General features: G+C 41.0%; 1 long non-coding RNA gene across 1 annotated transcript; it reads right to left on the reverse strand.

Moving 5' to 3' along the window:
- Positions 1-2,550: 2,550 nt before the first annotated feature.
- LOC118612405 lies at positions 2,551-10,712 on the reverse strand. Its single transcript, XR_004954819.1, has 3 exons — positions 10,509-10,712; positions 6,849-6,894; positions 2,551-4,895 (listed from the first exon to the last, which is right to left on the reverse strand). It is a non-coding gene; the product is annotated as an uncharacterized LOC118612405 (long non-coding RNA).
- Position 10,713: the final 1 nt, after the last annotated feature.

A 10,713-nucleotide genomic window follows, 5' to 3' on the forward strand; every position in this document is an offset into this window, starting at 1 on the left:
TCAGCTCCAGGGTGGTGGGGCAGGGGGGTTGCCTTCGCTACTAGTTGATTCACAAGGTTTGCTCAGGTGTCTTACAAGCATCATCATTTTTCCTTGCCAGGGCATGAGAAGCATTGGAAAGAACATTAATATGCTCAGAACATTTGTATAATGACATGCTTTTCCATAAGTCAGAAAATAACATGAAATATTGAATAAAAAAATCGCAAAATGCAAAAAAAATAAAAATCACATACACACACATATATAAATAACATTATTGGGAACACTTTTGACATGCTCTAAGACATTTTAATAGACTTAACTATAAATTAAAGGACAGTGTTTACAGTAGTAATAAAGAAAATCCTATTACTCCTGAAATGTGAAAGATTCATAGGAAAAGGTGGTTATGCTGAACACTTCCTCTTTAAACCAAGAGAAACGTGCATAAACACTTCTACATGAGGCTGGGCAATCAAAAAGTAGTGCCCTTTGAATGTTATAATCCATATAATTCAACCTTCATTTGATTACGTAATTCGCATTGTCATGATTTATTAAGTACAACGAGCAAAGAAATGACATAATACCTAGAAGACATTTTTAAAGAGCCTAAGATTAAGATGAAGAGCACCAGCGTAACTGAATAATGAGATATGTTAAGGATGACAGAGCAGCATATAAGCTGTACTTGTAGGATATTGTTCACATGAGAATTAATGCTAGAGAAAATCTTACTGATGAATAAATGGTTTAGTCAGTGAGTACACAAAATGAAATAATACCATCAGAACAAACTAATTGATGCTTTTTAAATTACTGACTTATAGAGTCCACGAAACTCAACAAAAGGCAACTTTCTGACAGAGTATCTTTGTACTTTCCAGAATTACAGAGCAATTCTCTTCGAATATCAAATAACCACATTTTCAAATTTCCACTCCCTTCCTAGACTGATGGCTGGAGGCAAATTTCATAATAATTTCTAACACGTCTGATGGAGGGATATATTTAAAGCAAGAATTTATGCTAATTAAATTATCCATCTGTCTTCTACATAAGGCCATTCAAATCCTCCCAGAGTCTGTTTTAAAACACATGTACCCTTTTTCTCCATGAGTCATACGGCTCTCAAACACAAAGACTTCGCATCCCAGGATCACAGAAGCCCGGGCCATGCCCCCCTCCTGTCATCTCTTTATCTCCTCTGTGTCCCGCCCCTCCTCATTTACATGTCCTTCCCATCAGCGATGCTCACGCCGGCATATTCTGTATGCGTCCTTAGGTATCTGAAAACATAGCCCGAAAAATAATAGATTTTTGTGTTCTCTGTGTGTGTTTTGAATGTACATTAGTTGTTTTACCCTATAGAATTTGCTCTCTATTTCTAAGAGCTATCCACATTGCTAGATTAAAAAAATGGCCAACTACTTTTTGTTGCATTGTGTTCCACTGTATGCACATACCACGCATTCCGATTCTCCACTTCCTTAGGGACAGATACCAAGACTTCCCGTAACTTCTTGCTAACACAAATAATGCTATGACATTACCCTCAAAAATGCCCCCTTACGGACTTGTACACAGTATACACCCAGATGTGAAACGGATCATTAATCTCACCAAGTATTACGAGTTTACTCTCATCTCTTCCGCGTTCTAGCCCTCTGGCATAGCAGATGAGGAACAGGGTGTGTCTTCACTTCAGAGAGGAAAAGACAACCAGAGACTTGGTGGGCTAAGACCCAGGGGGCCATTATTATCAGCAGGGACAGGGGAGAGGGAGGAGCTACCAGGAGGGGCCAAGAAGACCCAGACTGTGAAGGGGTCTACGAGATATGTCGGGTTCTTCTTGACGCTAAAAGGAAGATTGAGAGGTCAGGTTCCCATGACTCTGCTGGCAGTACCGAATTATTCCTTTGTTACTGTTACTACGACCAGCTGAACCACCACCGCTGTTCTACCCTCTCCCCTCCCCATCGAGTTTGGAGAGGCTTACAGAATGTCACATTAAACTAACGGCATTCATCATTTTACCATGATGTCTACTTGCCTATCATCTATCCATCTATATGGAAATACTCTTGCAATTATCTAGACTTGAGAAAACTCACCCAAAATCAACATTCTTTTAATATAATAAAAGATTATTCATTGATGAAAAGGAGCCAAATAAAGATGAAGGAAAAAAGCCCTCATCACATCACTCGGCAGTGGTGTACTAAAGGGTGGTACAGTCTGTTCGCTTCTTCAAGCCACTCCCCCAAAAGCTATTATTCTTCGATATGAAAAATTCGTTGCCATGGCTTCAGATTTCACTTAGCAAGTAGGCTTTAGGAAATTATCACCTGTCGAGTTTCCATGTAGTATCAAAGAAGACTATCCACAATTATCTGAAAAGACTATTAAAGTTTTAAAGGCTCAAATCTCTTACAAACATCTGCATGAGGCCAGACTTTCTTTATACACTTCAACCAAAACAGCATATCACAGAATAAGTGTAGAAAAAATATGAGAATCCAGCCGTTAAGCCATACATCAGACAGATTCGAAAAATGTAAAACAATGTCACACTTTTCAAAAATTTTATTTTGCTTTGGAAAATAGTTATTTTCAAAAAATGTATAGTTTATGGTAACACTTAATGGGATAGTTATTGTAAATGAATTAATAAACATTTTAATTTTTTCTCAGTTTTAATTTCTAATATTGGAAATAATGATTGATATAATCCTCGTAAACATAAATTGAGCTTTGAGGTCCCTACTTTTTAAGAGAGAAAAGAAGTTCTTGAGCAAAATGTTTAAAAAACATTGAATTATTTCATTCCTTTCAAATTACATTTGAGGAACCTGTGATATAAAATGCTTAGATGACTCAACCTAAGTCCTTCTAAAAACTCTACATAAAGCATCATATCAAACGGTATATATTTTAAGCTCTAGTTTCTTTGAGTAAGATGAATAGTATTATCATTTCTTAATTAGTTAACAATTCTTTTTCCAATTGTTATTCAGTTGAGTTCCACAAGGTCTCAAGTAAATGAATACTAATATCAGAAAGTTTTTTCATTTCAAAATAAGAATGTCTGCCACGTTCTATTTATATAATACAGACCCATATAACTTTATAAACTTCTAAGTGTAGAAGGCATATTTCACTGATTTTCTACAAAAGTTATGAGGCCATCCTGAGATATCTAAAGGTCTTACTCAAAAATGCAATTAAAAATTGTCTGAGACAATTTTTCGGCCTAGCTAAATTCCAAATTTATCTTTGGATTTAACTGCAACACAATCTCAAAAATTAACTTGACACATGCATTATAATCCCTCTACCATCTCTAAGAATGTGGCATCCTTCACGGAACAAAGTCTTTTGATGTCCTCATCTAATAACTGTGCTGTTCCACACCAATATAGACACAAAAATCATACAGTACTTGCAATAAATAGAAACTGTTTTTCATAGCATCTTGATGAGGTAAGCTTTTGTTATATCTTGCAGCACAGCCAGGAACTAAGCTGTAAAGACCTGTTCAGACTTGCCTCGGGTAAGTCATAGAGCTACTGGTAGATAGGAATTTCCAGTTTTTGGAGCCTGTTAACAATGCAATAACAATCTCTTCTTTAGAGTTAGAATCAAGATATATTTGAGATATGTTTCAGTCTATATTTTTGGTGCTTCATACAACAACAAAATGACATGACTTAGTAATTTCACCAAAAAAAAAAGATGTATAGATGGCAAACACATAAAATGATGTTCAACACTACTTATCAGGGAAATGCAAACTAAAACCACAAGGAGATGGTTTTAGTAATATTAGAAAGTTTTTTCGTCTCGAAATAAGAAGTGTGTCTGCAATGTTCTATAACTCATCGAGATATGGAAACACACATATATCAGAAAGGTAAAATAAAAAATGACACTGTCAAATGCTGGTAAGGATGTGAAAAAACTGGTTCACTCATCCACAGCTGGTGGGAATATAAAACAATACAGATGCTCTGGGAAACAGGTTGGCAATTTCTTTAAAAACTAAATAAGCAAATATCATATGACACAGTAAATACACACACTCTGGGCATTTACTCCAAAGAAATGAAGACTTATATTCACATGAAAACCTGCCCATGAATGTTTATAGTAGCTTTATGCATAATAGCAAAAACTGAAAAGAAACTATGTGTCTTGCATCAGGTGAGTGGTTAGCTCATGGTATGCCCATAGCGTGGACCACTGCTGAGCAATGAAAAAGGAATGAACTGCGGGTACAGGCGATATGCTGGATAAGCCCCCAGAGAATCACGTGGAGTGTAAAAGGATAAGTCCAAAAAGCTACATACTGCATGATTCCACTTAGATAATATTCTCGAAATAACATAATTATGGAAATGGAGAACCCAGTAGTGGTTTCAGGGGTTAAGGAAATGAGTGTGGCTGTAATGGGGGGCCTTGTGGGGAAGGAAACATTCTATCCTGGTCATGCTCCTGTATCTCAAATGGCTGAGAACTAGAGACTGGAAAAGAGCATTTTGGGGGATCACAGCCCTCCGCTCCAGGAAGAGTGGTAGGTGGAGGAGGCCCTATCCACCCCGAATCAAGAGAGACGGCCTCAAGGAGACGTGGGCTGGTGGTCGCAGGTGTTCACTCCCCCCCGCCCCCCGGAGAGTCTAGAGGCTGTGGCAGGCTGGCTAGCAGCTCGGAGGGCAGAGAAGAAGGGGCAGTGTGGTTGTGCAGAGGCCACGTGGTTTCCCTGAATTCCAGCAGTGAAATACTGCTTCCAGAGTCTGGCGGGGAAAACAGTTGGTCTTCTGACATCCCATAGGTAGGTCACTCACTTCGGAAAGCCAGCATGGGGCCTCCCTAGGTTACGCCCGAAGGGACGGCCAGGAAGGGTCAATGGGCCTCTGCAGAAAAAATACAAGTGAATAAATAAAGCCAATGGCCCGTTAGCTCTTGCTATGGGAAGCCACAGGATGGGTGGAGTGGGTCACAGAAGAACCCATGAAAACGCTCGCAAGAAAGAGAGTCAATTTTAAACATCTATACGCCCAGAACGTCCCGATGCTAGACCATGAAGACAGAAGTATGTCAGCTGCTTCCATTAAATCCCTCTGTCCCCACACTTCAAGCTTGAGGGACGTGGAGGCCTGCCGAGAGGGAGCCGGACATCCCTGTGGGAAAGGCAGCAGCAGCAGGCTGTGCCCTCCTGTCTCCGGCTCCCACCGGCGAGCCTCACGCCTGCAACCAGCCTGGAGGCTACATGGGAAGAAAAGCCTTAACTCAGAAGCCAGAACTACATCGTGACCTCCTGTTTTGATTGCTAAGCTTAAATAACCAAATAACTGTTTCTAATATGTAGGAAAGACCAGAAAAAGCATTAAGACTGCTTAAGTTTTCATCCAGGGACAAGGTACCACAGAGAGCGTCGTGGGAGAAAAGAATTAATCCACTTTACAAACATACACTACACGTCCCGCTGGTTCAGTGTCCCAGATACAAAGGTAATCTTCCTACACGACTTAGTGGAACTTCTCCAAGTTACGCAGTTAGCCCGTATACACACGTACAGAATTATGCGCCCCTCGGGATGACTGCAATACCCGTTTTCAGCAGCTCCTGACCTAGGCTCAGACACAGGTGCAGGAGAGCTACCTCTTCATAACGGGATTCCCAGTGCGCCCCAATTGGTCCGCTTACTAAGCAGTAATTCAGCAGTATAATGTGAAACTGTGCATTTTGGCTTGAGATAAGACTTGCTACATGCAAAGTTCAGTCTTTAAAGGAATAGCAGAAGTATTACAGTTAGAAATTCAAGTTACAATCCAGCTCCTATCCAGAATGAGAAAATGTCCAATTTTTTCCTTCAATAAAGCTTTTCAAGCTTTTGTGGCCACCGGCCAAAGCTGTTTTTCTCTGCTAACTTTCACCGGGTTCAACATGCTTTGATTGATTGTACATCTGAACAGGAGAAAAAACAGCAGAGATCATCCCATCAGGGGAATTCTGAATAGCCAATGACCAGTCAGCGAACGCTAAGTCATGTGACCCAGAAGCCCTGAGTGGACGTGGAGGGGAAGAGCCAGCGAGTCCTCCGGATGAAGGAGATGCAGCTTCTTAGCCATCATTTGGTTTTAACCTCTTTTTTGGAGCATATATACAAGGATTGCTTTCTATATTCATTTGGAAATTACTTCTTTGGAATTTAAAATTTGAATTCTAAGTATTGTTAAAATTACAATATTTGCATTGGCTGCAATATGTCGTATGTTTTAAAGAATGTATATAACTAGACTCATTTTTACAGTGGTTTGGTATAAAGTAACAAAATTTTTGCCACTTTTCTGACCCTGATCTCTAGAACAGGAGTTTTCTTTATAATAATATACATTTTTAATCAAAGTTCACTAGTACTTTGTAAAATCCAAGAACAGATCTTCTACCATTTATATAATTTATATAAATATTTAAAATCCCAAGCAGGTCATTGAAAAATAAACAGTGCTTAATGATGACATTGTACCCCTAATCTCTCTTTGAATGTATGTTTTATCTTTGATTCATCACAAAATGCACTTTCTTTTTAAAATTGTTTTTACCATTTAAAATTCTGCAGAGAGAAAATATTCAACTTCAAAGTACAAATTAAGTTGTTAAAAACAAATAAGTTAAAAAACAGTATTAAAGCATTAAGGCTGTTAATTTGAATGAGCTACATTCCAAAATGTCATATTCTTTGAAAAATCACAGAGTAAGCTCCTAAAAGTATTTGCTTCATAAACAATTTCATTTCTTATGTAAAAATGATACTTTTCTCAGAGAAAGCTCTACAAGCTTTGCATGTAAAGTATTTCACTTACCTTAACAGTCTTTAATGCATTTTCTGTAAAATAGAGATACAGTGACCTGTTAAAGAAAATAGATTATAAAAGATAAATTAGGTACAAATTACTTTCATTTCAAAGGGATATTTCATTTTACTAAATCTTTCATTCCACAGTTAGATCTTTAAAATAGTTGCATTATTAGTGTTTTAAAAATGGGAATCTATTTACAGAGAATGTTTTAGGAATTGTATAGTAAAATAATAAAAAAAACTTTTTATAGAAAGTAGTATTACATGTGCATTTGTCCTAATTATAAGCATTTTTAAATTATAAAGTATTTCTATTTTCCACTCTCCTCTCTTCTTGAGTTTAGATGCTCCCAAGTGTAGGGAACATTTAAAAAGAACTGCAGTGCTGTATGAAGTTAATTAAAAAGAAATTCAGAGATTAGCCCATGCCTTGAAAGCGCATCCTGCATCTGGACTTTGCTGTATTTACCTCTGAAACAGTTGTTTTGGTCTCAGATATAAAATGTAATCAGTGACATTTAGACTGCCGAAACCCGCTGAGCTTTCCCTGCTTGTTGTCTTCCCTTTTCCATAAATCGGTGAGGAAGAAGTCTCGCCCACATTTCATAGTCTGGTTTGCCCTTCCCTTGCCATTTTTGCCTTTCGGTGGAGTCACAGGTACGACTTGCGACTGCCTTCCTGTCCCCATTTTGCATCACTGTAGCTTATGCTATACGCCTCTACGTTCTTTCTCCTGTTTCCTCTAGTTGTCATGTGAAATTACTTTGATGCAGCGGTGGCCTCCAAGTATCCTACAGGCCAAGCAACCCCAGAAGTCACGAGACAGGCCAAATAGAGATGCTCGAATCATGCGGTTTATTAAATCACTCTAAAGAGGAGAGAGATGGGGTACGTTCCCACACTTCGGATGGGGTGCAAACGAGAAGGACCACGCTACATGAAGCCCCCGATAGGCACTGTTCACATGTTCGTGTTCCTTCTCGCTCTCCTCTGTCTGGCATCAGCCTACCCCACTGATGGTTAGGGACACTGATGTTTGAGCAAGGAGGTCACCACATGGAAGGCACCTGGGGCCAGTGACACACGCCTGCTTTGTTAACGAGAAGAAGTAATGAACTTGCCTCCTCACAGCTGTAGCTTGCCAAATGGCCTGTGACAGCTTACAGGTCCTATCAGCAATTCTTAGGTACCGCATATCCGAGACGGCATGACTGTGATTTGGTCTCTCTCTCCATTTCCATCCGTAACACTCCTGTTGGTCCCAGCATCCGTTTCATTCAGTCTAATTTTGCATCTTTCAGGTCACTAGGTGGCTTACTCTCCACACTCAGCACATCTTTCTCTCTATACTCAGCCCATCTCAAGAGCTACCTACCTGCTTCCTCATTCTCTGTACTTATTTTTAGTTTGAGGTTGTGAGGGGCATTCTAGGAAGATTTACAACAGACAGCTGGATATATAGGATCGAAGGAGTCATTCTCAAGTAGCTTAAGGGGAAATGCATGAATTGTTATGTGACTCTCTCATTACTTCCTTAAAGTGTGTGCCTAGAAGAGAAAATGCTTTTTCAAAGAGTATGAGTTATATGTGGAGACTTTCCAAATTTCTCCTCCCTGTGGCCCCACCATGCACATTCCCTAGTGGCCCTCACATTGTAGTGATGAAGAGATGTTACTGAAAGGTATGTTCAGTACTCTGCTGGTGTGCTGGCTGGCCTGGTGTTTTAAAATTCGTTACTTGGGAGATAGATTTCAGAGTAATAGCCTTGTCTTTGTGAAAACTGGGACAACTCTCTGCTGGATTCCAATGGCTTTGTGAATGCTATAAGATGGTACCCATTTCAATCTTTATCAGTCCAGGTTCAAGGCAGGAAAACAGAAATCACCTAAAGAATTCTAAACAGGTAGCATTTACTATGGAGAAATGTTTATATAGGTGTTTAAGGCTAGAAGAGCAAAAAGGGGACCATAAGATTAAATCAGAAATCCCTAACTGCAGGAAGTGACTCCCAGTCCTAGAGCTGATAGAAGGGAGGGTGAGGGTGGATTTTTACAGCTCCAGGGCACTCGCTGCTAGGGTGCCACCTGAAGGTGGGAAAAGGGAAGACAGGAAGGACCACACAGGAGGGGCTGCTGCAACTGGCTCCCGGATTTTGTAAAGGATACAGCCATCCCCCCACCTTCCTCGCCAGTATGTCAGAAGCGGAGGATAAAAGAAATGAAGAACTATAGTTTTCCCATGTTCCTTCCACCTTCTGATTTCCTGCCTGTGCCTCCACTTGGCAGAACGCCACTGGAAGCCACCTGACAAGGAAGGCTGGGAAATGTACTCTGCGGACTCCCAGCTCAACCATCATCACAGAGCAGAGTTTAGATGAACATGGGGCTCAAAGACTACAGGCAAGCAACCTGCACTGCACTTCCTTAACAAGAAAAAAATCTTCCTTTACGTCATCAACTCCATAAAGAAAATCTGACTTATTTAGTCTCTGATCTTTTCTGAACTTGACTCTAGAATCTATCACGGTGACCGCCATATAAAATGATCAATAAATATCACTAAATATTTGAGCAAACAAAACGCCTAGTCCCATCATTGATAAATACTTCAAATCAGAACTCATTTTACATGACTGCCAGGTAACGTAAACAGATTTTTAAAGAAACACTTTAACTCACCAGTACAAATTAGTATTGTCTTTTAGTAAAGAAAGTTAACATACTTTTTCAAATAGTGCTGCCATTATTCAAGAGATTTTTATAACTCCTCTTGAAATCATCTGTTAGAGCTAGTTCTTGAAAAATACGTGATAATTAGTAGAATCTACTCCTGGCCATTTTGGCCTAGCCTGACTTACCAGGTTTTGACCTGTAAGATTTAATACTATTTTCAAAAATGAAATCCACTCTGGAATAAAGACTTGTTACTATTGTTGGCAAGTACTTGCCGCAATTTCCAATTAAACTTGAGGCAACATAATGTTTTAGTCTACTCCTGACACTTTGAATTTGAAATAAGATGACAAATGTGATGGATAGTAATGGGAGCAAGTTAAGGCTGGTCTTTGCCCCCTGCTTTCCCAAGGAGAGGGGGGAACCACGCCCCACCACCTCCACGCCAACACGCCCACCCCGACCAGACCCAAGTAATTTCAACAGGCTCTTTGTTTCCACATCGCAGGTTATTTTCAGCTGAGACAAAATGTACAAGCACAAAAAGGGGTCCCGCGGCCTCTGACCTCTAGGACATGAACCCAGACCCCTGAGTTATTACCCGCCCGCTCCCCTGAAGGGAGAACCCGTAGAATGCATTACAGTGAGACAGGAAAAGCCCCAAGAGCCAGTGAGGTGTGGGCAGGAGCGCGGGCAGATGCTGCGGTCGTTCCCCGCCTGAAGGGCAAAGTACTCAGGCAAATCTCAATGATAGTTAACGACGCCATGGCGCCTGTGCCGCTCGGTCCTTCCACCGCTCACTACTCCGTGAGGCGGGCACCCTTCCCACTCCCAGTGCACCGAGGAGACGACTGAGGCCACCCCGGGGTTCGAAGCTCTGTCAGTTTGTGCATTCGGGAAAAAACCGAACTGGTTATCTGGTCATTTTTGAAAACGTCAGGCCTGGCAACTGGGGAATTAATGGGAAGGGGAATCAACAAAACGGTCCACACCTTGGAAACAGTGCTGACACGCCGTGGGAGCCTGACGTCGCAGGAGAGGACAGGCGACCCGCGCGTCGGCCGCCCCGCCCAGGCCGGCTCCTGCGCCGCGGCTCCGGGAGGCGGGGCGCTCCGAGAGCCCGCCCACGCCGCGGCGTCCCTCATTGGGCCTCTGCCTGTGGCGTCAAATTTCGGCGTCCAGAGGGAGGCGGGGCTT

This window comes from Rousettus aegyptiacus, unplaced genomic scaffold, assembly GCF_014176215.1.
Source record: "Rousettus aegyptiacus isolate mRouAeg1 unplaced genomic scaffold, mRouAeg1.p scaffold_m13_p_16, whole genome shotgun sequence".
Lineage (NCBI taxonomy): Eukaryota > Metazoa > Chordata > Mammalia > Chiroptera > Pteropodidae > Rousettus > Rousettus aegyptiacus.